The 27,530-nt window shown below is 40.4% G+C and overlaps 1 long non-coding RNA gene across 1 annotated transcript; it reads right to left on the minus strand.

The window, feature by feature from the left end:
• Positions 1-12,867: 12,867 nt before the first annotated feature.
• On the minus strand, positions 12,868-25,160 carry LOC141571302 (uncharacterized). Its single transcript, XR_012496064.1, has 3 exons — positions 25,089-25,160; positions 24,365-24,430; positions 12,868-14,154 (listed from the first exon to the last, which is right to left on the minus strand). It is a non-coding gene; the product is annotated as an uncharacterized LOC141571302 (long non-coding RNA).
• Positions 25,161-27,530: the final 2,370 nt, after the last annotated feature.

Genomic DNA, 27,530 nt, shown 5'->3' on the forward strand with positions numbered 1-27,530 from the left:
CGGAGTCCTATTTTGTTGCTGCACCATATTCCTAGTATGTTGTTCTCATCCCCGTATTCCAGACAGCTCGGCATTCTGTGTGTAGTCCAGCCAGTGGAGAGAGGGAGAAATTGAAAGGGAGAATGTGCATTTCTTCTAGGGTCACACCCAGAAGTCATGCACGTTATTTATGCTTATATCCCATCTGTTGGAACTTAGTCACATAACCACACACCAGTTGTAGAAGAGGCTGGGGAAATTTTTGTCGTGGTTCTGTGAATAGTTAACTATAAACTGTTGAAAGTCTATTGTTGTTGAAAAGGGGAAGACCAAATATTCGGACAGCTAACAGTCTCTGACACAGTCCTGGTGAACACACATATTCACACACACCCTTCTTCCTGCATATAATGCACACTCGGCCCTGCCCCGATGGAGACAACCCCTAGATCCTATTCAGCTAGTGCATCTAGCTCAAGGCCTATAATCTTTGAATGATGTTCAATCCTCTCCATCAGTACCAGATGGGACTTTGTTGGTTCAGCCACTTATAAACCAAAAAACAAGTTATCTGCTCTGACCATACCCAACATAAAATGGTAGGAGCTGCAGCAAGGTAACTGGAATAAGAATGCTTATTTGGGGTGGGGAGGGGAGAAGGGGAAGAAGAATGGAAACTATAGACAATCACTGGGTCATAGAAATGTCCAGTTTCTGCTGAAAAGGAACTGAAAAGACTCTGGGACCAGATTGGTTAAACTCAAGTGACAAACATGGTGTGGGGACAGAGTCCCAGAGAGAAGTTTCTAGGCTCTCGGCCTCACGTGGGGAGGTGCTGGCTCAGGTGGTGAATGACTACCAACTGTGATTGGTTGGTCATCAGCTGTACCCTGTTAACCAATTGGCTACTGATGTAACTGCGGGGCTGCGTTGGTTGGTTGGTTGGTTGGTTGGTTGGTTGGTTGGTTGGTTGGCAGGCAGAGAAGTGAATGGTGGACTGCGGATCCTGTGGCTACTATTGCGTGTGTCTCGCCTGGCCGCCAGAGAGAATATAGTGGTATGACTCCCCTAACTATGGCTCCATGGTGTTCCTTTTTGGCCTCACCATATCCTGCGTTCTTATGTGGGGAGCGGGACCAGAGGCCCTGCAGGCTGCCCCGCAAGACACATGCTCTCAGGGAAAATGGGTAGGGGAGGGATTTTTCTCTCCCATGTTTATCTTCTGTGGTTCCCATCTGGCAATATCCATTTCTCTTACATTTGCTTAGCATGAACTCCTTTGCTAGGTAAAACATTTGAAAATTTAAATAATTTATGTATATAATTTGTGAGTTCAGTAATTCCTTGTTCTAATAGGTTCTCTTCTTGTCTGATATTATGCAATTGCTTGGAAACGTTTATGTGACCTGGTACATATCATGAACTGTCTCATCTTGAACACAAAATGAACAGGGCCCTCTGCTCTATCACAGCATGGGGAGCTGCAGCCTGGCTGACAAGCACAGATCTGGGTTCAGTGACAGGGGAGGTGTGTACAAAATTTGGCCCTTTTGCTAAGTAGATAATCCAAGGAAGTTTATTTTTCATATATATTATATATATATATATATATATACACACACACACATATATATTTGTTTAAATATTTGTTTAAATATGTTCAAACATGAATATTAAAGATTTCAGATTTATTTTGAAATTATTTTGGGGGTTTTGATAGTAAAAATGCAATGGATTTTTTATTATAAAGAACTTCAGATATTTATTTATCACTTGAATTATAAATAATTCATTTGAAGTTTACCACAATTCAATTAAGTCAGATTGAAAAATAAGAAAAACAAAGTAAACTTCAGAAATAGATAATATAATTATAAACACATCCCTAATATCCTTATGTTATATAGGAAACTCATCAAATTATTTTGATAATTATAGTTTTTCTCTGTTTACAAAAGTCATGCATATTCAGTTGGGAAGATGTAAAAAATAGAGAGGTGCATTCCATTGAAATTGTAATGGCAATAGCAGCAGATATCCTTTGTGTGAAGACTACCCACAGACTACTTTCTAGAAATGCCACAAGAGGGCGATCAATGCAAAAATTGCTCTGATAGATAAACAGGCTTCTTTGCTGTGCCAACAGTTTTTCAGTTTTAGTTTGGGGAAACAGCAAAAAAGAGAAACTGAAACGGTAAAAAGTATATCTGAATAAGTGTTCAATTTTTGAAAAGGTTTATCACTACTCTTTTTGGAACCTAATTATGCATTCCTGAATATAGCAAACATTTATTGAGCGCTTGCTGTTTAGTGTGATAAGTGCAGTTGATAAAACTTGGTCCTGATATCTTAGGATTAATATTTTCTCTGGGGAAAGAGGCATATGAAAACAAGTGGCTTAGAATCCACTTTGTGTGTACCACACTAAAAATCTTTGAATGCAGTGAAGGACAGGAATAATTCTGCTAAAGGTAAGTGTTTCAGAAGAATGCTTCACAGAACTGGAGCTTACAGAATGAGTAGATACTTTTGCACTTCCAGGTTGAAGTGTGGATTGAATATATGCACTTAATTTTCCTCTGTCTTGAACAAACATAAAAATAGGGAGTGTTTTGTTTCAAGACCTAAACCCACAAAGAGTAGGAGAATAAGAGAGAAGACAACAGCAACACAACTTTGGAAGCTGAAAAACTGATGGATCAGTGGTAAGTGATGTAACAGACTTGAGAAAAGAAAATCTCAAGCCATCAGTGGGAAAGCTGAGAACCAACTATATTTACACAGCAAAATCTTCAAAGTGTACAATTCCTGGGCTCCTTAAGTTAGGACTGAAAGTCCAGGACTGGAGGTAAAAGGGACAGAAGAGATAATAAAAGGAGGACAAAGCTGTTGGAGAAGAAATTGGAGCCATACACCCTCCATCACCCTGGCAGAAGTCTGGATATTGATTTTCATTGAGGAGACTAAGAGATCCCTACCCCCCAAACCTCTTCTCCAACTTGGTCCCCAGAGCGCAGCATCTAGATCTTTGCTCTTTAAGTAGGAGCACGAGACTAGGACAAAACTGTATTCAAACATACAAGGCCTGAAAATCTTACCTTCCGTCAATTTCTTTTCAAGTTTCTACTGAGGATATGCTCCACAAAATGTGAGAGTAAACCAAGAAAGAGGAAAACATATGATTCAGAAAGTAAGTGTAACAAAGGACAGAAGCAAGGGGAATCCCCAGGATGATGGAGAAAGAAGATTCCAGAATGACAGCTGTGCTGCAGCAAGGAGCACCAGTCAGGATCAGAGCAGTGCAACTCAAGAGAGAGGCATGTTGAGTGCTAGTATCACCGAGATCCTTGACGCTCTTGTGTATTCTACTTAACAAGTGAAAAGAAAGTCTTGTGAACCTGGTGAAATTTTCATCTGTACTTGCTTTGTCTTGATGAAGGGCTGATGAAGTTACTGCTCTTTCTTCCAAGTCCTACTGCCATGTTAGTTTAAGATACTCATTTCACTCCACAGAAATATTCAGCTTTGAACTATGTGAGAGCTGGAAGTAGAACATGGTAAGCTAAGAAAGAGAAAATACAGTGCAGCTCACTCTCTCTAACCATCTTTCTTCTGGATGTCCTGTCCTCTGCTCTGTGGTTCTGTCAGATGTCTAAAGGCCCTTTCCCAGGACTCATTTATGGCTTTGCCCACCGACTTAAAAAGCGTACCTGTCAACAGTCAAGGAAGATGAAAGCAGACCATGACTCAGAGACTGTTCCCATTACCTGGGAGCCTTCATCTAATAGGAATCATTCTGCCTTTCCTCACACAGCTAAATGTGTGTTTGCCTCTTAATTTTTCAAAGCTAAACAACATATCAGCTAGGTATGTATTCCTAGATGGAAAATATGTTTTTAAAAGGCAATAAAGGAGAGACACAGAAGAGGCTTCTAATGTACCTTTAAGTTCTATTTCTCAACCTGGATGGTGTCCCCACCATTTGAACTATTATTATTTTATGTCTTGTGTGTGTATGATACATTTCACAATTTACAAAAAGCACAGAAGAGAAAAACATCATTTGCAAAAAATTATAAACATCTATTCTGCTTTTAAACAGTATAAATAGTATACATTTGTATGTTTTATTTAGCCATGACAAAAATAAATAACAAGGAGGTGGGATTTTCCAGGCAAAGGAGGCAAAGGTACATTACAGAGCACATGTAGAACAGTAGGAGTAAAGGTGAGGAGGCTTGAAGGTGTCTGGTGTGGTACTCACCAGACTGATAGTCAAAGATGCAATAGAAGGGAGTTATCATATGCTGAAACCATTCTTAGCATTATAGTAATTCATGTTATACACGCTTAGTAGTACAACAGGCAAGATCAATGGCACAACTCAGCAATATTTAAAAATTAAAATCATAAAAGATTATAGAAGCAGCCAGACTTATTAATTAATACTTATAAATTAATACTAGAACTCTAAAAACAGAACAAAACTTAGGCTGTCCTCAAATTTCTCAGATATTAAATCCCAGAAGTCAATTGACAATATCTACAGTATTGGGGGGGGGGGAGTTTATACCCAAGAATTTTGCACTCAACCAAGCTTTCTGTCATGTGTCATGAAACGGAAATTCTCAGGCATACAAGGGCCCATAAAAAATACTTGAATAAGTGTTCCAAGCAATTGGAAAATAATTAGATTAGGATTTCAGGATGTAATTTTGTTTGTCTTGAAGGCATTTCTTTGGTCATCAAAATTACCAAGCTCAACAGGATAGAAACCATGTAACAAAAACTCTTAAATTTTAGTATGCGTAAGAGTCACCTGATGAGCTTGGTAACAACGTAGCTTCAAGACCTCGTGTCAAATTTTGACATCACAGGTCTGGAGAGCCTCAGGATCTTCATTTTTACCTAACATTCAGAGATTTTAAACATGTTGTAGTGGAAATGAGAGGAGAATAAACTAAGCTTCAGACTTGGTTACAAAACAACTGATATTAAGATAAGGACTGTATATTTAAATAATATTTAAAATCTGGAATCAGAGGAGCACTGTTAATCTAGAACACTGTTCAGAGAGTAGCTTGATGGTGAAATAGTTTTATTAATACACTTATTTTGAAATAGTTCCAAACGAATAGAAAAGTTGCAAAAATAGTTTAAAGAATTTCCACATTCACTTCACCCAGATTCTCCAGTTTTACCTCCTTTGCTCTTGTTTCTCTCTCCCATTTACTCTTACCTTTCCTCTCTCCCTCCCTCCCTCCCCCATCTTCTTTAGTCTTTATTTTTCATCTTTGGTCCACTTTTGAACCACTGAGTGCAAGCTTCACACAAGCTACTCCATCACTTCTACATGCATAAATGTACTTCCCCCAAACAAGGCCACTCTCAGGTATTTCCTGGAGATAGTGATTTCATTTCCTTTGGATTTATACTGAGGAGTGGGATTGCCGGATTATATGGTAATTCCATTTTTAATTTTTTGAGGCACTGCCATTCTGTTTCCCATGACAGTACCAATTTACCAGTATTTGTTTGTTTACATCAGTATGAACTCGTGGCTTCCTATTTTACTCAAGGGGTTGTAATCCATTGCTAGCAATTATTTTATGCTCACATTAACCCATATTTGCCCAAGGGGGTCCCTTCAAACAAGGTCCTGTGTTCTTTTGACATGTTCCTGTCATAGTTTAAGCATTTCCCTAGTTTCTTGTGCAACAGAATGTTTCAAGCTCACCATATATTTACCCTGTCCTGGCCCTTGAATCAGCCATTTCTCTAAGGAGTCCTGGTGCCTTTTAATGAAGAATCATATTTGGAAACTAGTGTGCTCACTTACTGAGATGTCATCGCTTATGAGCTTTCTGATGAACATACCAGCCACAATTGCTGCCACATAAAACTTTGCTTAGTGTGGCTCAGTTTCAAAGTATCACTGGCTAGAAATAAGAGGTCACAAGTCCATTGCTCTGCTTAAGTTTAACTGTAGTTAATTTATTCCAAATAGAGGAAAATCTCTTCTATGCTGAAAACATCAAATTGATTATCCAAGACTATTTGTTAGAGAAAGACAACATGAGTGACTCTTTTGTTTCGGTTCCACGTACTTATTCCAAAGTACCCACATGTCTTGTTTTATGTCCAGGATAGGAGTATTAATAGTTAACATTTTAAAGTGTTCTTCCCATATAAAAGATACAACAATGGGTCTCTTTCCCAGTTTTGGCTAAGGCATGAAGACAATAGATATTAAATGCTAAAGTGAGTCGTAAGACAGACCACCCCAGAGGGCTTACAAAGTAGGATTTAGGAGAGAACTGTTTATACAACTCTTGGCTACATAAAAGAATTGAAATTGAGAAAAAAATTTTTGAAGTAAATGTATTTGGAGAGATGTGCTCTCTGGGTCCTTTCCCATATGCACCAAAGAATGGGATGCTTCTTTCTTCATCTCAAGTCAAGAAGGGCTTGCCTGGAACCATCCAGAGCATGGCACGTGTTTCCTGCAAGGAGGAGGCGTAGTGAACAGCTGTCTGACTTGCACGTAGAGCGTCTAGAGGGCAAGAGAGAAGGGTGGACTAGGACCATCATTAACAGAGTGAAGGAGAGTGGCTGCTATATTAAAATCAGCTTGCAGACCCAGAATGGCAGGACAAAGTGTCCGTGTGTGGACCATGAGACAGGGAAGGCTGGCTTGGAGCCTTCTCAAATCCTGGCCAAGGGACTGCCTGGAGAAACAACGGGTCTCCAGTAAATACATTTCCCTCAACCTGGGAAGACTAGTTGAATTGTGGGGGACTCTGAAACACCATTTTTAAAAAAGTCACCTTTAAACATTTGCCAAGCCCAGAAAGTGAGAAGCCATCTTTCAACAGTATCAATTAAGAACGACTCTGCCACCCCCTAGCTTTCCTCCCACATCAACTGATGAGAAATCCTGATTACCAAGTGGGAGAGCGAGATTCGAGGGGTGAAAAAATAGGGTAGAATCATGTGCCCTAAACCTAGCTTCTCGGTAGAAGACCCCAGCTAGTGGGTACATTGGGTGAAACTGGAAGCCCTTGTTATTATATGCAACATGATTTCCTAAGCATCAAAATGAGATTTGTGTTTTGAAACTTAATGGAGTTATAGAGCTTTTTATTATCTAAGGATAGTCAGAAATTTTAGGGAACTGCCTGATTTTTTGTTCAGGACAGACGAAGACCTTGTCCCACCGAATAAATTTTAAATGGACGATGAGAAACAAAGGTGCTTTCTGATTATGTCACATGAATCTTGATTATCCAATATCTTGGTCACATATGAATTACTGCATTTAGTTCACACAGCAACGCAATTACGTAAGTCTATGGTTGTTCCCATTTTATAGATGAGGAAATGAGGCACAGAGAGGATAAGTAACTTGCCTAAGGCCACACCGCAAATAAAGGTAGAGCCGGGATTCAACTACAAAGCTCAGGCTTTTAATAATCATCCTATACTGCTTCATGATGACAACAGAGTATAAATATCTGTAAAGACAGGTCAGCCTGGCCTGGTAGAATGCATCATGATACAGTAAGTACATACAGTAAAAAGAAACAAAACAAAACAAAAAACTTCTTTGTTCTGTGTTCCAGAGAAATCTCCTCACTACTCTATAATTGTTTCCCTATGAGAATGCTCTTATTTGCATGATCATAATACTTTGAAATTAGATAGCTCTTTATTAACCTTAAAGCAACCTAGTAACCATTCAGGTGCTTGCTACAGTTCTGTATGGTAAAGAAGACAGTGTTACTATTTTTTTAATTATTATTTTTCCATTATACAAATAGTAAATCTGTATCAGTTATTGTCCTTTTAGGAAAATTGTTAGGGAATATTGACAAAGGTGTTGAAAGAACTGGAAGAGCAAAGAGAGAAATGGTGTTACCCAGTAATCAGAGATCAGAAGCTGCTGCTTCTCGGGGCTAGAGACACTGAATGTCTACTGAGGCCCACCCTCCCACCACACTGAGGATGAGCAGCAGCTGACCCTGTGCCACTGCTGGAGCCTTGGATGCTGTGTGGGACCCCTGTTGTATGAGGTCGCTGCTACTGCCACTGGTGGAGCCAGGCTCTTCCCTGGCTCCCACCTGCTCATCTTCACCTGGAGTGGGAGAGCTTGGGAAATGACACAAAGGAAAGCAGAGGAAGGTGGGAGGGAGAAGGGAGAACCAACAGACCCTTTCTGTAGTGGACACAGAGGCTGGCCTAGCATGGTGGCTTCTGTTTGGGGGCTGCTCCACTTCCAGAAGCTGGGCGGTGGGGAAACCACCTACAGGTGGACCATGGCAGCTGGGGGAGTGATGTCAGGTTCCCAAAGGTGGTGGCAGTCATGCCTGCAGCAGCACCCATTATCTCACGTTAGCATCAGTGGTGGGTGAGCTGTGGGGTCTCATGTTTGGTGGCAGCAGCAGTCATGTCCTCGTTGGACTGGCTTGGGATCCTGCCAGCCGCCTAGCCTTCTTTGACTTTGTCTAAGCGTCATCCTCTAACCTTCTCACATGAGTGGGAGCTCCCAAATAGCCTTCTAATAATGTCTTCCTTCCTAAGTCACTGGAGTTGGAATTTGTTACTGGCCAATAAGTGGCAGATACAATTTAGAGAGATTAGAGGCACTCTGATCTAGCTCTCAGGAGGGAGCACACGCCTTCGTCTTTTTTCTTGGGTTTGCCTCATCACATTAGGCTGCTGGGGAAGCTGAGACTTGGACTGAGCTTAGAGGAGAGGGGGCCCCAGAGTCTGTTCAGACCACTGTTAGGATAAAGCCCCTTGGGCCTGTCTCTAATCAGGCCAAATGAATCCTTCTCATCATTTAGCCATCTCACAACCCTAGAGGCTTACAGCAAAAGCTTCTCTCTCTCTCTCTATCTCTCTCTCTCGTCCCCTGATGGTGGGAAAGGATTGAAGTAATTAGGAGCGTGGCTCTCTCAGCCTGTTCTTTCAATCTCAATACCACAGCTCGTCTTATCCCCTCACACCAACCCAGTAGACTATGTATTACATATGAAGGTCTTAGTCCATTTTGTGGAGCTCTTAGGGCCAGAAAAGTGCTGGCTATGCAGGTCTGGAATTAGTATTTATAGATCACAAATGGACAGAAATTATAGATGTGGGATATTCTGAAAGAAAATAAATAAAGCCTTGTGTGGGCTTTGTGGAGGAGGATTAATAAGATAGAAGTTCAGGGCTGGGAATGACAAAAAGAAACTGGGAACAGATTCATAATTGAATATTGAAAACCTATTAAATGGTCCCCACACCCATGTTCAAAGGAGCAACCCTCTAAGAATATGAAATGATTTTTAACGATTTTTTTGTTTGCCTTTTAGAATGTGTACTTCTTCATGGAAGCAAGTATGCTGTGTATGAATCTTAAATCCAATATTTTTTATTCCATTAAATAATAAGATGATGAAATAGCAGTTGCTTATTGAGCACTTTATATCAAGCATAGTGCTAAGTGATTTACACATATCATCTCATTGAAGCATCACACCTGTATAAGGCAGGTGCTATAACTAACCTCCTTTGATATATGACATTGTGTCTTAGAGATATAAATTAACCAGCCCAGTCATACTGCTAGTGAATATTTCAGAATGTATACAATGACATAGTGGCCAAAACCTCCTTTGTGGAAGCAACAATAGGTATGTAATTACTTCGTAAAATCTACAGACTTGCAAAAGGGACAAATGTTTACTTTTTCATTTCCAGTTGTTGGATTAGTGTTTGCTGCCCTGACTGAGCATTAGAATCATCTGATGAGTTTGTAAGATTATGGCTGAGGTCCCACCTCCAACCAATACAGTCGGAGTGCCATGGGTAGATATCACTGTAGAAAACGTTAAGCTAGCTGCATGGAATGAGATGGGGAGAAAGGGGAAAGGCATTATCATTGCTTTGAAAATATCATGGTAAGTTCCTGACTAAGAAAATGTGAATTAGAGGGTGTGGGGACAGAGCCAGGAGTGCAGTTTCCAGGCTCCTGGTCTCACATGGAAAGATGCTGGCTCAGGTAATAAATGGCCATCAACTGTGATTGGATGGCCATCAGCTGTGGCTAGTTGGCCGTCAGCTGTAACCAGCGAGCCACTGGCCACTAATATAACTGCCGTGGCTACGCTAGCAGAAAATGGGGACTAGCAAGAAGATGGTGGCTGAGCTAGCAAGCACGGATTGCAGTTAGCACGGCGGAGTGTGGGTTGCGGATTGCAGAGAAGTGGACGGCAGGTTGCAGACAGTGTGGCTCCTCCTTCCTGTGTCTCCAACCCAGCTGCCAGCGAGACTATAGTGGTATGACTCCCCTACCTATGGCTCCGTGGGTGTTCCTTTTTGGCCTCACCATATCCTGTGTTCTTGTGCGGGGAACAGGAACTGAGACCCCGCTGGACGCCTTGCACGACAGCATATAGGCTCTGCCTGTGATTTATATTATTTCCAGACAAGGAAATGACTTAACCCTACAGAAGAGATGCTGTGTCCAAGCCAGCTTGACATGGTTTCTGCAGGAGGCAGCTGTCTGGAGATGGAGAAGCAGAGAATACTGCCCCTCATTGTTGCCATTTCATTCAGCTCATCACTGGTCACGTGTTCTTCCCATGACTGAGCTCCTAGGGCATCACCTGTGCTTGCAGCTGTACATCCCAAATGCTTCGAAAAGCTTTTGGAGACCTAGCTCTTTTTGTTTGTGAGTAAACTAGTTATCTCTGTCCTCTGCCAAAGTGGGAAGCATTAGGAAGAGACTCCTTTCATTACGATCAACTTACCACCCTTTGATTTTAAGACAGTCTGGTTTTCAGCAACTTTGCCTTTTATCCTTTGATTCAAATCTCAAGTCAATGAATAAAATACATCAACATTGCGTTCCTGTTGGAGTAAGTGTTCTGTCCGTTGAACAGTGGTTTAAAAGGTAAGGTGTGTTGAAATTGTCCCAAGGGATGTTATGGAAATCTGTGTAGGAGGGAGGACTAGTTATCACAATATTTGGTTAGCACTGTTGGCATGGGACAATTCTGTTAACTTCCACATACCCCATCAGAGACTTGCGTAAGAAAATCAGATAAACCAAGCAACCTATTTGTGATTATCCGAGCCTAGGACTCAACCCCATTTACATATAAACACAAAATATCTTTTGCATGGTTTTAACATATGCTGAAGCCCATGAATGCAATTACAATGTAAAAAACAGGAAGATAATATTTTGTTTTGCTTACTTTACTAGAGCTTGCTTGCCATTTCAGAAAATCCTATCACCAGTTTGGGACATTTCACTTGCCAATATGAGACACCTGTATTAGCCTTCATTGGTAGCTGTCACTTTCATATGTGATGCTGCAAATAAGGGCAAACATATGTCTACTTCATTATGTCTTCTCTTGTAGTGCCCCCGTATTTTAGCATTATTAATTCCTTTTATTTCTCCTTTATATTTTGGTCAGAGCCGTGTATTGACTTTTTAAAAATTATGTTGTAGGGGTTTACAGGTTTATACAACCTATAAAATGCATTTGTAAGATAGAGAGTTGTTAAAAATATTTATTGTAAAAAATGACTATTGGGTCTAATAGGGTTAAGAATTCTTCCTTTAGAAGGTAATGAAGGCTTGCTTTTTAGGCTGGATCCTGAAGAATGTTGAACTTCAACTCTATATTTAATATAAGAACTTAAGATAAACTTCAAAGTATAGAATGTGCAAGTGTTTTCCAAAGAATATCCACTTGGAAGTACAAAGTATCAAAATAAATGGACTGCTATATAATTACATCATATATAACACATTATATATACTATATATTATATGCATTGTATTCATGTATGTGTATGTGTGTACATATGTGTGTGTATATATGTGTATACGTATATTTAAACAAATGGAAGCCAGCCTTGAAAATTCCCTGAGCAGACAAAACCAGTTTAGTTATACAAACAACACTTAATTTAGCTTGTTTTGCAAGACTAACTTGACCTGGGTCATTTCTTGCTTATGCCTCTGGAAATGGTAAACAAAAGAACTGTTTCCCAAGGTTGATATGCAGTAACCACTGAAAATTCTAATATTATAACCAATCACTCTGAAGAATAAACAGTCACTGCCTTCTCACCATATAAGCTGCTTTATAACAGTATACCCCTGAGTCTCATTCCATGTTTTGATTTGAGTGTTCCTGGTTTGCAAACTGTCCTTTTGATGTGCACACAATAACCTTTTACTAGTTACTACTTTAGTGAGTCATTAGTTTTAGTTCTGTTATTTCTGAATTTTTGAATATATATTATGTAGACTATATAGAGACTATATAATATAAATAATATCAAGGATAACGCATACAATTGTATGAATAAGAACTAAGGTGGAATACTTGCATGTTGCCATTTGAAATAAGCATTAATACTGAATTGCAGTGTTTCCTTCTGACCCAATGGGTGTGGCACGCTTTGTAAAAATTTCAGCTGAGTTAGCACAATGCAGAACTTATGAAAACATCATCGTCATACTGGCTTTTCTTCAAGGCCTGCTAACCAGGCCCTCCCTTCCCAATCAGTCCTTAAAAGGTAGATCCACGCCCCTAGCTGTGGCACCTGGCTTTCTTGGGAGGTTTCCTTTCCCCACCCTCCTGGAAGCCTGATCTTGTTTTGTTGCAGTTGCCATAGGAGCGGTTCTTGTTGCACGGGTGACTCCATCACTATAACAAATACACACATAGAGCTGAGAAGCAGATTTCAGCCTTCAATACTTCAGACACCAAGGAATGAAAACAATCTGTGCAATTTAAATAAAATAAATCCCAGAGGAAGTGGGTGTTTATTTTTAGCCTGTAAGCACCACCACCCAGGCTTAGGAATGACAATTGAACGTCCTGAACGGTGTACTTTCGTCTGTTGCACTGAGGGTTTAGGGCCCTGAGCTGGGACTGGGCTGCGGGAAAAGCAAACCAGCCCTGCGTGGGGCTTCTGTTTCCAGCCTCCCGGGCCAGCGCTCCTGTTAGGGAAGGCCGCCGCTCGCAAAGAGGGGCTCATAGCAGACCCGCTCGCTCAGTGGCTTCGCCATCCTGGTGCCCGGGCGTGGCGCACCGAGTGTTGGTGATACGCGGAGCTGAGTGGGAGGTGGAGCCGGCGTTGTGGGGCGCACCGGCGGGGCGGGATGTCCACAGTGATCACCAACCCGGTAGAAGAGGCTCGCCAGGACGCCGGAACTGCCGGAGGTGCGGGTACGGTGGTGGGAACCAGAGGGATCGTGGCGGTGGAGGGCGCGCGAGGCAACGCTCACCAGAGCCGCGCAGGCGGACGAGGACTCACCAAGTCTGCGCCAGCTCCGCGAGAGGCAGGACCCGCACAGGTCCCAGGGCGGCTGTGCAAACCAGAGAGCCAAGAAAAGCTTTCTTGCGCCTTGCCTTGTAAAACGTGGCTTAAAGCATCGTAGTCCTGACTTGGTTTTGAAATGCTAGTTTTTAATTCTATTATGTTATTACTGACCTTTTATTATTACATATAAATATTCTAAAACCGCATTAAGTTATTAAAAACAATTAATAGACTTTTGAAAGGGCAGTTTTCGTTTAACAGAAAAATTGAGCAGAATGTACGGAGAATTGGCCCTCTCCTCATCTCACTGTTTCCGTTATTAACATCTTGCTTTAGTGGAATACATGTGTTACACTGGCCAATCAATACAGATCCATTATTTTTAACTGAGGTCATCGTTTAATTAGGGTTCACTTTTTGTATTGTACTGTTCTGAGTTTTGGCAAATGCATGCCATGCATCCATCATTACAGTATCATATAGAACAGTTCCAAGGCCCTAGAAACCCCCCTTGCTCCACAAATTTATCCCTCCCTCCTTCACCTCTTCTCCAACCACTGGCGACCAACCGATCTTTTTATCATGGCCGGTTTGCCTTTTCCAGAATGTCATACAGTTGGAATCATACAGTGGATATCCTTTTCAGATTGGATCCTTTCACTTAGCGATATGTAGTTAGGGTTTTCCCATGTCTTTTTATGGCTTGACAGGTCTTTTTTTTCATCACTGAATAATATTCCATTGTATGGATGTTCTAACATTTGTTTATCCATTCACCTATTGAAGGGTATTTTGGGTGCTTCCGATTTTTGACAATTATTGATCCTTTGGGTGTATCTGGAAGAGAATACAAGTCAGAAGTAATCTTGATACCAGTATTTATTAGCCAAACATGATTACTAATGATTTTCTGCATCCAAACACATTGGGCTCTCTGATGTCACTCTCACATTGTTCTAGCTCACCTGCATTCTTTCCTTGCACAGAGCAGGCATGCAGCGAATTATTATTTAAAGTTTAATTATTATAAAAATGATACCCACCTCAGGTGACCTTTTTCTTTTCAAACATGGAATATATAAAGTGAGAAGTAAAAACCTACTTCCACACCAGTCTCTAGCATATCCCTACTTTCTAGAGGTATCCATTCTTAACATTTTGATATGTATCCTACTATTTCCTCTTCACATACAAGCATATGTGTATATTATCTTTTTTTTTGGTAACAAAATATATATGCCTTTTAGAATACATAATTTCTAAATAAATTTAGAAATAATTGTAAATAATTTCTAAATTGTATGTAAATAATTTCTAAAGGTGTTCTGCTTTTGTTTTTAAGAAAGTGCATTTTAAAGTAAAGTCAAATGGGGGAGGGGGTGGTACATGAGGGTAAATGGGATCAAATATATTATGGTGATGGAAGGAGAACTAACTCTGGATGGTGAACACACAATGTGATATATAGATGATTATTATTGAATTGTACACCTGAAACCTATGTAATGTTACTAACCATTGTCACTCCAATAAACTTTAATTAAAAAAATAATAAATAAAAAATAAAGTCAAATGGAGGAATTACTTTAAATTCTCCTTTTGGCATCTTCAACGAGAGACAGCTTTTTCATTCCTTTTCTCTAAAATGTTACCCGGTTCCATGGTGCCTAAAGCTACGCTAAATGAGCAATACATTGATATCACTCCCGAGCAGTAGAGAGTTTGGAAGGTGGCTGAATTTATATCACCTCCAACTGCAAATTCTTACATCAGCCATTATTTCTATTCTCTTATTTTCACTATATTCTTGGTGATATCACTCCTTCCCCAGGAAGTGACTTGTCTCTTCCCTGGCAACCAAAGTTCCACTCAGAGTTTCTTGTATAGTTTAGCAGAATAAACCCTTTAATTTCCCCCTGTACCAATAGCATAAAGGCTGGGTTTTTTTGTTTTTTGTTTTTAAACCTAGGCACTTCCCTCAGATCTCTGTCCTGCCAAGTACATCTGCAATTCTTTGGAAAATGGGAATAAGAAATAATACATGTTCCTAAACTCCATTAGGGGAAATAATAACCATAGCAGGGGTTCAAAAGGTAACTAAATGTTCATCGTTTCCATCTAGAAGACCCAGGGGCAAAAAAGCCCTCCCTGTTACAACCTGTTACTTTTGCAGGGATCATTTATAACTGAAAATCTTTTTATAGAGTAAGATATTAGTGTTTTACATTGGATCTTTGAACATGTAGGAGGATTTTTTTTTCTTTTAAAATCTGTCTTGATTTTACAGTGTTTTGATAATACAGTGTTTTGATAATACAGTGTTTGTACATCACTGTATTATTAGACTATTTTGGGAAAAGACTCTCCCCTCAATGTGTGCTCTAAGTAAATGAAAGAGCACACTCGTTGGCCTTTGGGTTGGTTGCATGGACAGACCCCTTTCACGGATTGGGCTTTGCTCTAAGTTTGGTCTATGAGCAAAATCATATGAAAGACTGCTTTATATAAGAAATTCCTACCTGAGAAATTTGTTCCGTTCTTGTTAGTCAATTTCAGTAGGTTCTTGAGCATCAACCAAATAGAAAAGTGGAAATGAAGAGCAGAAAGAAGCCAAACAATGGGCATTAGGAAATATAAACCAGGGATTTAACAGTAAGGGGAGGATGATGGGTTCATCTGATACATATGGAATATTTCATTTCTCTAAATTGTATAGATAAAATATATAGGTAGGAGAGGTTAGGGGTAAATTTATTTTTGTCAGTCATCTATCACTGTTACCAGCAAATGGTCATATTTATTTATTTATGACCAGTAAATGTGTGATATAAGGGAACTAAAGTAGGAAAAAATACTAAGGCAGCTCATCTTCTATCTGTAAAATCCCTAAACCCACATGGGCTACAAAGATTAGGGCATATGGAAGTGGTGGGGTGACAGAGGAGTAAAGCCAACCTAATACATAATCACATGGTCTTCTTAGATTCCTAAATCCCTAATATCAGGTTAGAGGAGACCGTTTCCCAGGGCCAAGTCTGCTATAGTTGTTACTAACCACCCTGAATTACTTGGCCAATGCTCTATCACTATTTAGGTTATGCTTTGAAATAGTAATTAAACAACGCCTAGGTCACTGAACAGCCAATGTATAAGTACATACAGTCTATTGATGGGTAAAGAAGATATTCTCTATCGTTGATACTCTTGAGCTTTGTCAGGATGTCCACCCACTCGGTACAGGCTGTCCTAGGGAACAACTAGCCAACTACTCGGACAGTGAGCTCAGAGTACCCTAGTAATTCACTCCAACAAACATGAGTAACTTGAAGATTTGTTGCTACTTCTTATTTTGAAATATCTTCAGGTTCAAGAACTCTAGCACTCCTGTAGTCACACAAGGTCATATAAACAAATTCAAACTCCTCGCCGTAGTTAAATGTGTCAGCAGGCTGCTATAGCCAAATGCATGCTAGATTTTTTTTTTTTTTGGGGTCCATTGGAACGAAACAGACTAGTAGTAGAGAAAATTCCTAATTTTATTTTATTTTACTACTTATGCTTTTTCTTGTCAAAAGATAAAAGTGGTTAAAAAAGTTTTCTTTGGGGGGTTTTTCTTTCACTATTTTTTTATGTCTGTCAAGTAGATTTTACATATCTTGTTATGGCAATAAACTGTTATTCGTGAGAAGTTATGCTGTATTTTCTATGTGGCTATTTTGTTATTTAACATTCCACTGAGCATCAGAGATGTGTCACATACCATTATAATTAAATTCAGATATCATTTCTGATGATCCTCTTTCAACCACTTAATTCTTTCATGAAGCAAGTTTGAAGGACTATTTGTTCGCTTTAAAATTCTATACAATAATCTGATAATTCCTTTCAATCTGGCTAATAAAAATGCTGGAAGGGGTTAGATAGTTACAGAAAATATTCCAAGTAATTGGGAACAATTGGTGCTTTCACGTTTTTACACTTTCCATTTACAGAGAGGATAATAAAACCCTAAGTAATTAGTCAAACAGCTCTCCAGCTGTGTCATTCTGCACACAAAAATCACATGCTGTCAATATTCCATCCGTCAGATGGACCAAATAGCAGCAATATCCTTACCAAGTCTGCATAACTAATGAACAAGTAAATCTGAATGGGTTCTATCTCAGACTAAGATGTATTTTCATAAAAGGCAGTACGAATTCCAACAAAGATCAAGAGGTTATTTCTTGCCATTCACCCTCTCGCAGTCAGCACAGAGGACAAGTTCATCTCAGTTTTCTTCTGACTGGGCAGCAGGACCCCCCAAATGCTGCTGGGGACCATATTCCCTTATGAGGCTTAAGGGAGAGGAGCCACCTGTTCATTCTTAGTAGAGTCAGAGCCTGTGTCTTGTCAGGGCACAGGCAAGACCAGTGGACATAGCACCCACTACCAGACTAGAGAGTTTTAGGTAAGCTGAGTTTTATTTTTCTCAACTGTAGAGCTTTATTCTAGGAAATGAGCGTGCAGATCTTCTCGTTAAATACTCCGCAACTCTATTCATTATTCTGGGATGATAGATTTTGAACATATTGTTTCTTCTGTTAGTACTTTCAATCTGTTTATTATTTCCAGAAAATGTCTCTAATCACAACCGAATTGATTATGCCTTTTGGCCCAGCTAAAGTCGATAAATTCATGGTCCCTTCCATATAAAGAGAACTTTATTTCTAAGAATCCCACACTCCTTGATCTTGTGAAATTTTTGTTCTTTTTACAATTCTTTGTTTTTCAGATTCACAACAGCTAAATACACCCAAGACTCTCAGATTGCCACTGTCTTTCAAGTTTTATTTTTGGGACTTGGCTATAATTGATCTGGGGAAACAGTGTTCATGAAACTTTCCCTCTAAAGTTAAAAGTGCATTGAAATCTAGAGCATATTCCTGACACACCTACTTGTGTTCTGGCCAAACCTGTTCTGTGAGGTTTCCCACCTTTCACTAAGAGTCTGGCAGGTGTTGACAGCCCAGGGAAGTGGGAGGGAGGAAGGAGATACAGAGGGTGGGCTTCAAGTATTAGGAGAGTGGTGCCTTTGTTTTCTGCCTCACCACTCCAGCCAGGAGCGCCTTCATAGCAGAGCTCAACATCTTTTAACACTGTCAAACCTGAGACTGCACAGCTCAGAACAGTGTCCCAATTTAACAACAGCTTACTTAGGGCTTATCATATTCCAGCTCTGTTCTTATGTAAAGCACCCCCCCGCCCCCCAGTGAAAAGATCAAAGTGTTGACATAAATATCACTTAGTAAGTATATAATAAATATTGGCACAGCCACAGAATTATTTGAAAAGATAAGCTAGAATCATATGTTTTGACAGGAAAGGGTACCCAAGATACGTAGTTGAGGGGAAGAATTTACAGAAGTGTATGTATACTATGGTGCCTGTTTTGATTGTTTTTAAAGTATAAATAATGACCAGAGTTGGATTTACGGTGGCACTAACTAAGTTTAAGGCTCAGGAGCTCTCACTTGCATATTTCTCTTTCCAGACCCTGGACTTAATTGTCTGTTTTTGTTAAAAAGATTCTTTAAGGCAGCGTAAGTGTGAGATATAAAACCTGAATCATCCCTTGCTATTTTTATACATGACAAACATTGTGACCATTGGTTTTCTTGGACCCTTGGAGTGTGAAGATTTATGCTTTTCTATCATCCAAAAGAACTGCCTTCTGCTATTCCATTATACTCATGTCTTCCCTCACCCATAAGCCCTGGCAACCCACCCTGTGTTTCTACACCTTATCCCTGAATGAGACAATTCATGGGCTTTGTAAACAGAACTCCATTATTCAGGTATTGTCATGTGCCATTCTGAGAAACGCATCGTTAGGCAATTTCATCATTGTGCGAACACCATGGAGCGCATTTACACAAACCTAGATGGTATAGCCTACTACTATAGTTGTATGTGCTCTACTTTTATACAACTGGCAATGCAATAGGTTTGTCTACACCAGTATCCCCACAAACATGTGAGTAATGCACTGAGCTAGGACATTATGAGGGCTGCAATGTCACGAGGCGATAGGAATTTTTCAGCTCCATTAGTCTTATGGGACCACCATCGTACATGCGGTCTGTTGTTGGAAACGTTGTTATGCTGCAAATGGCTATAGTAGATATTACTACTACCCTATGTCCCAGGCAGCCTATCGGATACTCCCTTATCATTTTCTGCTGCCAAGTTCTGCTTTTCCCAGTGTTCTGCCTGACCAGTGTCGTGACCTTGTTCTTCATTGCCTTTAAGCTGTATTATCTTAGTCTCCACACTGTCGCCGTTTCTCTCCCACTCTGCCCTTTTTCCAACAAAAACTTACATGTTTGTTTCTAGGACAGAGACTTTATTTCTCATGAGTGATGAAAATTCTCTAGCACAACACATTTTTCTAAAATCTACTTAAAACTTAAAACAAATGAAAATAGCTAGTAAAATCCACAGAACCAATCACAGTGCTTTTCCTTTAACTGGAGTATGGTACTTTTTTGCATATGTTTTCCTCAAGGGGTATTCTCTAGTGCCCAGAGCCACCTAGCGCTATTTATTTCTATTTTAAATGGGCTTTTTTCGATCACTACACTTTCTTAAGCAACCTAACATATTTTTTTTTAATTTTGCCTTATAAATAAAAATGCTACACTCAGCCAGCAGTTCAGTGCAATTTGTAACCCATAAACTGTTTTATCATCGTGGAATCAGTGCATGAATTACCTGTGATTAAACCTCATTTTTGTGAATTGAATATTAACTACACCTTGTATCAGTTCAAACTGCAAATAACAGTTCACCGCTTTCTCTTATACAGGGATTTTATCAGTAGGTATTTTGGGGTTAGTGTGGCAAGTTGCCCAAAATTCATTAAGGACTCAATCTCCTTCTAACTGTCAACTCTACAATCTCTAAGGTATGGTCCTTGTACTCATCATCTCAAAAGGTAGCTGATGCTCCAGCCATCTCAACCATGTTCCAGGCTGGCAACAGAAGAAGAAGAATAAACACATGACATTTCCTTCATAAAGAGACTTACTGCAAAAGTACTACACAATAGTCTCACGTCTCTATGGCAAGCACCCAGGCATCTGACCAAGTGAACTGCAAACGATATCAGGGAATATTAATCATCTGTTAACTGAACTGCGATGCACCAACCAAAAATTGGGGATCTGTTACTAAAGAAACAGGGGAGATTAGACCAGGGGAAGAAATTTGTATTCCCTGCTACTGTCTTACCATAAATAATATCATGACGATTTAAAAATGTCCTTTTCACAATACTTTGAATTCTGTGAAAAGGTAAAGCACATAAAATCTGATTTAAAAAAGTAAAACCTGATTCAATCAGTATAGTATATGGTCGGAATATAAATAGATTCATGGTGTCAGCGATGCACGATGAGCTGCTCTCCTCAAAGGAGGAGAGGGAGGCAGAATACAGGGTGCACCACTGCTCCCCAGCTGAATGATTCTGCTTATTGAGATCTGGAAAGTGCATATCAGCTCTGTGTGTCTGGCTGCAGAATTCAGTGCTGGAAGACAGAAAGAAGCAGAAGGTGAGGTTCCTGTCCCAACAGACATTGTCATTTGGGCTGGGAAATAAGTTAAATAAATCTTTCAGCTTGTCATGTATTCACTATACAAGAGCTCTTAATAAAATGATAGAAGACAATTCACAAGTCAGTGTGTGATTTTTGTGTGTGTGGCAAATCAAGTAGCATAGATCATAAGTGCTATAGTAAGTGCATGTAGTTCTGGTAATAAGACAGTAACTAGAGCGTAAGTAAAGGCGGAAAAGGTTTGAAAGGAATGGGTAAGGAAATCCAGAGCAGGTTGGGAATTAACATTTATTGAGTGCTGCTATGTGTCAGGCACTTTAGCAGGTGCTTTCCATAAGATATGGGATAAATATGGTCATTTCATCTTCAGATGAGGAAGCTGAGGTCAGATAAGTGGTCTCCCAGGGTTAAACAGCCAGCCAGGAGAGGGAGCAGAATATGAAGGCAGGTCTGTTCCAAAATCTTTGCTCTTTCCATTACAGAATTCTACACAGAGTGTTACATAAATTCAGTGTCATCCCAGCCTCCCCAGCTGGGAGGCTCTGCATGAGCTCAGATTTATACATTCAGGTTTCACTAGGTCCAAGTCCCTGTCACTCGGGTAAGAATTTTAGTTTCAGCCAATGCATCAGTCTGCACTGCTACATGCACTGGCCTCTTCCACCTGGAAAAATGTGCCACCAGTAACTTGCACTGCTCCATGCAGACCCCCAGTCCCCACCATTACCGTGATTCTCTCAGTCCTGACAGTTTAAACAGTCTCTTTCACTGTCAGAAGTCTGCTCCCCTTTTCTATATTATGCTTGGTTGGTTTGGGGCCACAAAGCAGGGAAGTGATTTGGTGGCATAGTAGGGTTGATTGCCTAGTACATGTGTTTCATTCACTCAAATATTTTTCAAGGGCCTCTGTGAGAGGGAGAGGTGAGTAAGAGCTCTGAACCTGGCTCTGACACGGAGGCAGCTGCTGGTTTAGTGAGAGGAGGCAGACAATAAGCATAATTGTTAATTGTGGTGAACACTATTAAAAATAAACAGAGCACCTTTATAGGAAATGATGACAGGCATGGGAGAGCAGGTGGTAGGGATTTTTGCACTTAAAGTGATAGAGCTTTTAATAAGGTAGCTCTTTCTTTTTAAAAATACACTTTTTTTTTTTTTTTTTTTTAAAGCTCCCTGGAGCAATCATTCATGCCAGGGTTTCTGGGCACATATAAAATAAAGCCACAAATATGATGCCCTCCCTGGAACCACTATTCCCTTCTAATGCCCACACGTGGTTGCAGAATCCATGTCATCCTCCCACCTCCTTTGTCCCTACAGATCAGTGGCTCTGAAACCTGGCTAAGTCATCAGAACAGCGAGGAGAGTTTTTAAAAATACAGAGGCCTGGCCCCTGCCTCTAGAGACTAGAGTTAGTTTAGGATGGGTCTCAGCTTATTTTTGAAGTCCCCGGGTGACCCTAATACATAGGCAGGGCTGCAAATCACTGTTGTAGAGCAGTGGTTCTCAAACTGGACCACACATCAGCGCTAGAGGATTTGTCATTGCTCTGCTGTCTGGCTTCCGTTGTTTTGCCCAAGTACTCGGCCTGCTTGCCTCAGTAAACTCACTGTGGCTCCTGATTTTATTATCTATGGTTCTCATACTTAGGGCAGTGCTCCTCCACCTTTAATGGGCATATGAACCACCTGGAGACCTTGTTAAAATGCAGATTCTGGGTGGTTGCCAGAGGCTGGGGGGAGCGGGAAACGGGGAGTTTTGCAAGATGAAAAGAGTTCTGGAGATTGGTTGCACAGCAATGTGAGTGCACTTAAGATTACTGCACCGTACATTTAAAAACAGGTAAGATGGCAAATTTGGGGTTATGTGTATTTTAGCACAATTCTTTGAACTTGCAGATTCTGCAGGACTGGGGCAGGGCCTGAGATTCTGCATTTCTTATGCGCTTCGAAGTGACGCTGATCCTGCTGACCCCAGGGACCGCACTTCCAGAAGCAAGGGTTTGGGGTAGGTCGGGATTACCTGGGGACTTGATTGCTGTCGATTCTCCATCCCCATCTCAGAGATCTTAACTCAACATGGATGAGGTGGGGTTCTGATATACCTGCTCTAAATTCCCCACTTTAAAAAACAATCATGCATGGGCTCCACTTCCAACGGGAAGATAGACTATTTACAGATGCAAAACTGACTCTGGCATTTTATTTCGCATCTGCAACAAACATCTGTGTGTGTCTTACAACTCTACCCAGTGCAGCGGCCTTCCCTGCATCAGAGGGTGAGGAATGGAAAAGATCTTTAACTGGCAGAGAGCGTGGATCCCAGGATCTAATCAGCCAGTGACCTTGTGGGTGCCCTGTGGGTTTATGATTGTCCTGGAGCTCCTGGAACACCGTACCCCACAGCAGATCAAACCTAAGTGCTCCATAGTGTGCCATATTTCACGGGGTATCCTCCAGGCCTTCTTTCCTGTGACCAAAGCCACCCCCATCCCTCCCATCTCCAATTCCAAGCATGCCTTAATAACCCACCCACCCAAACCTACTCCTGGCAAGTCTAGGGAGCCCCAGACTCATGCAAAGATATACTAGTTCCTACATATGTGCACCTGCTATGTGATAGGAATTTAATCCTCTCAACAACCTGTGAGGCATTTCCTGTAATTACCACAATTTTACAGGTGAGAAAATAAAGGCTCTGCTAAGTTAGGTAACTTACCCCCAACTCATAGAGCCAGTAGGTGACAGAGCCAGGGTTTGAAACTAGCTTTGTCTGGCAAGGATGCCCGGACTCTACAGAGACTTGCTCTACATGGGCCAAGAATTTGGGCCAAGAATGGATTGCAGCTCAGGAGCACTCATTAGATGGAGCTGTGACCTGCATGGCAGGAAAGAACTCTCCATTGAAAGTATACTTCTCCAGTTCTCAGTGTCTCCAGCATATACACATACCTTTCCTGCCTTACAAACTCCCACAATTTCTCATAACCTCTGTAAGACAATTTCTATTGAAAGCAATTCCCAGTAAAGAGTAAATAAGGCCTTCCTGGCAAGCCATAAAGATTTTAAAAGAGTGACTCATTAACCTAAATAGGTCCATGGTGATAGAAATTCATGGTGTGTTGCAGGGGATGTTGATTGTCTTACTAGTTGAGACCTTTGAAATTAAAAGGGACTCTAGGTCACCTGATCCCTTTTTTCTTTGTTTAAAGATGAATTTCCATAAAGCAAATTGAAATACAAACATGGTTTAATATAAATTCCCCCATGTCAGTTTACAATTTTTTTTTTTTTTCATTTAAATCCCCTCCACCTGTTCTAACAGGAATTGAAGATGCGATTATTTGAACGTAGATCTAAATATGTATTTAGCATTTATGGAGCACCGATTAGTCAGGTTCCATGCTCGAAATACAAAAACGAAAATAAAACACATGGCCTCAAGAAACTCACCGTGTCCTGGGTGTATGTGATTGCCCTGGGTGCTGAGGTCGCTCACGGCAGGAAGCAGTAAAATACCTGGAAGAGACATTTGAGCTGAGTCCTGAAGGATGGCAGGTGTACTAGGCCAACAAGCAGAACAAGTTTACTAGAACCTTCCAGGCAGAGAGCCGGGGAGGGCACCTGAAAGCCCCCAGCAAATCATTTTCTGTGGAGCTAAGGGAGTCTGTGAAGAAGCTGGTAGAGCTAGACCAGCAGGCAGGGCCAGAGAGGTTTGCGGGATCAATGAAAGTGTGACTGTCAGAGGGATTAGCAGAGGTGTGCAGACCATGAACCCGAGGCCTGGGACTGCAGGAGCCTGAGGAGGCAGGAAGCTGCTGGATGGGAAGGCAGCCTCTGGGGACACAGGGGACTCGACTCACTCTCTCAGCTCTCATAACAGCACTTTGTAGCTGCTGGTCCTCCAGTCTGGGATCTTAGAGTCAACAGCGATGCCAGAAAAATTCCAAATTAAGAGATAAACAGATATCAGAATTTGAATGTAAAAGGAATATTAGTGCCTTCACAACAAATAAGAAAAGTATTACAGTTTGTTTTTGTTTAAGTATTAATGCACCTGAAGCAGAATTTGAATGAGTGAAGGGTTCCCCCCCCTCAGATAACACTACTGGCTATTTCTGAAAGCGCGAAATGACAATGAGGCAGGTATTAATTCAGCACTTAGCACACGCCTCACCCTCGCCAAGCACCATGTTCGCCCCTTTACAGGCATTAACTCTCCGTGCTGCTCCTTCCAGCTTCCTCTGGGCTCTGCCAAACACGCTGTCCTGGCAGCCCTGGACGGACTTTGCAGGCTTCCTGGCAGTGAGTCTCTGTGGGACCATGAGGCCAGGGTGGCCTGATTCCTGTTTGCCCAAACACAGGACAGTCAAGTGTTTTTGCCAAACTGTTTTTAAATGGCTAGCACCCCTCCACCAACACACACATACACCTTCATACACATACACGCACACTGTAACAGCAACAACACAACATTTGGAAAGGACTTTTCTAAGTTATGTGGCCCCCAAAAGGTTACTATGTCACAGGGAAAGGCCTTTGCTTCATATAAAATCACAGAGTGTGTCTGATCTTAGATTCAAGATGATCTATCTATCTATCTATCTATCTATCTATCTATCTATCTATCTATAAAATGGAATATTATTTAGCAATAAAAAAGAATAAAATCTTACCATTTGTGACAACATGGATGGACCTAGAGGGTATTATGCTAAGTGGAGTTAAGTCAGACAGAGGATAACAAATATCCTATGATTTCATTTATATGTGGGATCTAGAAACAAACAAACAAACCAGAAACAGACTCATAGATGCAGGAAAAAACTGATGGCTGCCAGAGGGGATGGGTGAGAAAGATGAAGGGGAATAAGAGGTATGAACTTCCAGTTATAAAGTAAGTCACAGGAATATAGTCAATAATATTGTAATAACTTTGTACGATGACCAGTGATTAACAGATTTATTATGGTGATCATATTGCAAGGTAGATAAATGTTGAATCACTATGTCATACACTTGAAACTAATATAATATGATATGTTAACTGTAATTTTTTTTAAAGGTATTTTTCTTCAACTTTGTAGTTGAAGAAACTGAAGCTCACATGGGTTGTATAGTGTGGATACGGCAATACAACTAGTTAGTGGCAAAGATGAAACAATAAATCACATCTAACGCTTAGCTGGGGCTTTTCCATTTTGCCTTCTCTTAACTTGCACTCACGCCATTTAAAAAAGAAGTACCAGGAAAAGAAAATGAGGGAAGTGGAGCTAATCATTTCACAATCAATCACACTGGGTCCTTGATTGACTGTATGAGTAATATTCCCCTGACATATCTTCTAGGGAAAGCTTCTACTGAACCATATTAGTTTGGTCAGATATTTCTTCTTTGATTCCTGCAGCCTTCCATTAAGAAATGGCCTAGAAGAAAGCAAAATTTCAATCCAAAAAGGAATCTTTTCGGCAGAGAGAACTCTTGCCAATCTGAGCGTTTAAGCCTCCAAAAATGGTATCAGATAATAGATGTGAAGATCATTTACAGTTCAGGAATCTAAGAATCTGCATATACTTTATAAATATTAAGAAAATATTTTCAGAAAACTGGAAACAAATTATGAGAAATGTATTTTTTTTAGTTTCCCACATGCAACACAAAGTTCACTTTCCTGAATGTAACCTAAAATCTGTAACACACCATCCTTTTCCAAAATTGCTTTGCTCTGAGTCTAAGCCAATTGGAACAAAGGTGCCTGGAGCCTCAGACGGGAAGAAATTTATCCTCTAAAAACCAGGTCTCTTGTAAAAAGAGGATACCAACTCTGGAAAAGAAGACTACCAGGTCAGGGGCTTTGCATTTCATACTCTATCCATCCACATTCCAGAGGATTTTTAGCCATTAGGAGACATGTTCCTGGATAAGAGAAAATTTAACTATTTGCCTTTTGAAAATTTTGATGGTATGTCTTATAGCTACTGATTTGCTACCACGACCAGGATTAGATTTAGTTTTTTTTCATTTATCTGAATTGTGGTGCAGCATAATTTTTATTTCTTTTTTTGTGTGTGTGGGGGGGGTGATAAGAAGATGTACATCATCTAAAGAAGAATGTCTCTCTCAGCTCCTATTTAGACCCAGTTCCAGGAATTCATGTTAAGGAAATATTTTAGAAGGGAAAAAAATGCTAATTATGCAGAGATGTTCATAATCAACTTTCTCTATGATAGCAAAAAGCAAGAATGGTCAACAATTAGACAGTGATTAAATAAGCTATGATAGCAATGCAGTTAGAATAATATGTGACCATTAAAAATGATACATAAAAAAGCATATGAGAAGCAATCACATGTGAGTGTGATTATACCTCGTAATTATACACTTTAGAGTCTACAAATTGTTTTTATATTACATTATCTCATTTGCTCTTCACAACAACCCTGTGAAATAGGAGCAGTTCTCTCCATTTGCTGATAAGAAAACAGGCTACTGGAGCTGAAGTGGTTTGTCTGGGGTCACTCATGAAATATTCAACACATTGATCACAACAATTTAAAAAACAGAAGTACATAGATCACAGATGGGAAAGACTATAACAAGTTGCAAATAGTTACTCTGT

Source organism: Rhinolophus sinicus, linkage group LG04, assembly GCF_036562045.2.
Source record: "Rhinolophus sinicus isolate RSC01 linkage group LG04, ASM3656204v1, whole genome shotgun sequence".
In the NCBI taxonomy this organism is placed as follows: Eukaryota; Metazoa; Chordata; class Mammalia; order Chiroptera; family Rhinolophidae; genus Rhinolophus; species Rhinolophus sinicus.